The 4,097-nt window shown below is 40.9% G+C and overlaps 1 long non-coding RNA gene across 1 annotated transcript; it reads left to right on the forward strand.

The window, feature by feature from the left end:
* Positions 1 to 458: 458 nt before the first annotated feature.
* LOC308128368 lies at positions 459 to 1,796 on the forward strand. Its single transcript, XR_013936560.1, has 3 exons — positions 459 to 529; positions 1,466 to 1,525; positions 1,612 to 1,796. It is a non-coding gene; the product is annotated as an uncharacterized lncRNA (long non-coding RNA).
* Positions 1,797 to 4,097: the final 2,301 nt, after the last annotated feature.

A 4,097-nucleotide genomic window follows, 5' to 3' on the forward strand; every position in this document is an offset into this window, starting at 1 on the left:
AAAATACTGCTCCGCAACTGGATATTGGTAGTGTGTTGTTACCAGGGGAGCAGAGTGTTGGCAAATGTTTTTGGTATTGAAATGTGTCTTGATGAAAAGATGTGGGTCCCTGATCCTGGAGGATGACCGTTTTGCATGGTTTTTACTGTGCGTGTGTGTGTGTGTGTGTGTGTGTGTGTGTGTGTGTGGTGTGTCTCCCAGCTCCAGCACACTTCAGAGCATTGATTGGCTGGTTAGTTGGCCTTGTCTAAAGTTTCTGGATGTCCAATTTCTTTGAGTTCAGTTGTTTTGAGTGGGAAGACATTGAAAATGTGTTTGCTTGTGAGACTCTTGGACCAGGAGAGCCACCTCTAGTCTAGACCATGTAGGTTAAGGGGGACATTCTACAATAATGGAGTTATAATTGCAAGTTTGTCTTTTTTACGTGTTCTCACAGTTGACTGAAGGTGGGAATGAGGAGAGGCCTGAAAAAACCCCTGACCAAATCTTGGAGGAGAGCGGGACAGAGGCAGGTCCTGCTCAAAAGGAGGTACGTTGATTTCTTCACTTAATGTAAAATGTAAAAGTTGATGATGGCTATTTTGGTGCTTTTTCTCTTGTGTGCACGGACCAAGGGTCATCATAACGAGCTATTTCAAGCCATTTATGTTGTGTTGGAAGAAGACAGCACGATTTGAAATACAGCACCAGAAAGACAGAAGAGTTGTCGACATTAGTCACAAATGTGAAAGTGTACCAACTGTGTTGGTTGGTCTATTACTTTCTACAAATTGGAACAATAACGGAAGTCCCCACAAAACACCTTTAACATAAAGCTATTTGTGTGTATTTGAGTAATAGTTTGCATTTTCCGAAAACTTGGTGTGTGAAATGTCCTCATGTAGCATGATACCTTGATGTGTGAAATGTCCCCATGCTGCATGATAACTTGGTGTGTGTCTGAAGCTCTTTTAATAGCTTGTCAATCAATGTGAGATATTTACTATAGGTTGACCAGCTTTTTCTCTTGTGTACGGTCCAGTTTGTTCACTTGTCTATTACAAATGATTTCACAAACTTTCTTTTGGTAGTTTTAACATTTGGTAAGAAACGTTAATCATATGAAGCGAAGCGATTCCAGTTAAATGACTATGATTTTGTTTGACTTTTCACTTTAATTAAAAATAATAGAGTCTGATGTCTTGATTGTTGCAGGGCAGTACCTAGTCTAATGTGTGAAATGTTTTACATTTCATGATATCTTAGTATAGGAAAGTTCAAGAATGATTATCTTTTCCCCAAACCTGGACATCTCAAGAAAGCTTCATAGAAATTGCTGATTCTTTTTAGAGGAACTTACTTTGGTTTTACCAAAATCTTAACAGTTTATTTAGGACTGTCTTATTTAATGGTTTGTCAGCAAGAGTGACATTAACATCCAATCATCATTATTCTTTATTCTCTTGATTGGTATTTTTCTTCATAGATTTTAAAGCATGGAAGTCAAGATTTCATCCCAAAACTACGACGGACCAAAAGCATCCTTGTAAGTTTCCTACTGGCTTCAGCTCTGCACTTTCATTGTCTGATTATTTTCACGTCTCATAACTCTTATCTGACTTTTCTTACTAGATAATAGACACATCATTGGAAAACACTGAACTTTTTGACAGTTCATCTCTCTCTGAGTGCGACAGTGAAGAACTCTATGTTCCAGCTTCTCAAACTGAAGATGATTCTGAATTAAGCAATAATGCTACCCCTATCAAAAAATGGAAATGGATCTTGGATCATGGTGTGGAACACTTCTCTGCCCCAGAACCGGTTTCTGTGTCTGACAATGCAATACAAGACTCAAATGTCAATCGCAGTGACGTCAATACTATTCAAGATTGTCAGTTGGACAGTGATGCTCCTGCCAGCAAAAAACGGAATCTCCTGTTTGATGATGTGATTAGCGTCTCTGGACAGGAAACTGTTTCTGTGTGCGACAATCCAACACAAGACAGCAGTGATTCTGACATTACTGTTGAGGAAACACCCACTTCAAGCCAGGCTACGCATGACAGCAATGTAGTTGTTCCTGCTTACCTGAAAAGTAAAGGTAAAAGAGTATATAATAAAAGAAATCATTGTCTCTATTGCAAAAAGCCATGCTCCAAAATTGGAAGGCATCTTGAAAGTGCACACAAAGATAAAGTCGAAGTTGCTAAAGCATTTAGCTTCCCAAAAGGTTCAAAGGAACGAAAAAGCCAATTAGATTTTCTCCGCAACAAAGGCAACTTTGCTCATAACACCTCTGTACTGAAGTCAGGGAAAGGAACACTTGTTCCATCAAAACGTCCCCCAAAAGATGTTCAAGGAAGCGATTTTATGCACTGTGCTTATTGCCAAGGGCTCTATTCAAGAAAGGTGTTATGGCGACATGTACGTGTTTGTAAACTGAAGCCTGAATCAAAAAAAACAAAACCAGGAATGACTCGTGTTCAATCTTTGTGTATGTACACTGGACCTGTGCCTCCTCATATGAGCGAGATGCTATGGAAGGTCATCAGTGACATGCACTATGATCCTGTAACGGAGATCGTCAGAAACGACCCAGTGATTCACGAATTTGGGCAGCACATGCTCAATAAAGGTGGTCTGTCTGCTAAGAATCAACAGGGCACCAGAGAAAAGATGCGTGAACTGGGCCGACTGTTGGGTAATGCCAGAAAATGCCACACTGAACTAAAAACAATGAGGGATTTAATCAATCCTCAAAACTATTTTTCTGTGATAAATGCCGTCAAGGTGACGTGTGGATTTGAAAAAACGACTAACAAGTTTAAGATCCCCTCACTAGCAACAAAACTCGGGAACGCTCTTGTAAAAGTCAGCAAACTTTTGAAAGTTGATGGGCTCATTAATGATGACCAAGAGTTAGTTCGGCAAGCCTCTGAGTTTCAAGAAGTTCACAGTGAAAAATGGAATGCATTGGTATCCGCAACAGCATTGAGAAATATCGCTGAAGCAAAATGGAATGCCCCAAATCTGATGCCATTCACGAAAGATGTTCAAAAAATGCACAAATATCTCTCTGAAATGCAAGATGAGAGCACTAATGCACTCTCAGAATGTCCTACCAGAAAGTCCTGGGCAGAACTGGCAAATGTCTGCCTCGCACAAATCATACTCTTTAACAGACGCAGAGAAGGAGAGGTGGCAAGGATGCCTCTTTCTGCATACTTATCAAGAGACAGATCTGATCCCCATCAAGATTTGGACTGGGCACTTTCTGAAGTGGAAAAAAAATTATGTCGACACTTCGAAAGAATTATCATCAGAGGAAAGCGAGGCAGACCAGTACCAATACTTCTAACGCCCAAAATGTTGACTGCCTTGGACATTCTTGTCAAGCACCGAAATGAATGTGGTGTTCTCGAAGACAACGAGTATATGTTTGCCAGGCCTGCTGCCTTGTCTCATTTTCGTGGCGCTGACAGCATTCGTACCTTTGCCAAGAGATGCGGAGCAGATTTTCCAAACTCCCTTACATCAACAAAGTTACGCAAACATGCAGCAACCCTTTCAACAGTTCTGAATATGACCGACACGGAGATGGACCAATTGGCCAACTTTCTCGGTCATGACATTCGGATCCATCGGGAGTTTTACCGGCTTCCTGAAAAAACCCTTCAACTTGCCAAGATCAGCAAGGTTCTGATGGCCCTTGAGCAGGGCAGACTGTCAGAATTTCAAGGAAAAAACCTGGATGAAATCACGATTGAGCCAAATGGTGTGTATAACATTTACTTTACTCTGTTTTTGTATAGAGGTTTTTGTTTTTTAATTGATGCTACCTTTTTTTGTGCCCGCAGAAGAAGTTGTGTGTACTGAACAAGATGTGTGGCAGGACCATGAAGATCTTTCAACAGTAGAAGGCATGTATTGGCAAATGAATTACAAAAAGTGCCCATTTCAAGGTTCTCTTCCTAAAATCCACAACAAGCTCCTCAGTCTGCCTCACACTGTGGTACAGGTTATTTTTCCTACACCAGCCCACTGCAAAACTTAACGTCCATGGGCCAGAGGCCGATATGGACCCATCTGGATGGGCAAAGGCTATCATATATTTT

The sequence above is a fragment of the Lipophrys pholis genome (assembly GCF_963383615.2).
Source record: "Lipophrys pholis genome assembly, contig: SCAFFOLD_24, whole genome shotgun sequence".
NCBI lineage: Eukaryota > Metazoa > Chordata > Actinopteri > Blenniiformes > Blenniidae > Lipophrys > Lipophrys pholis.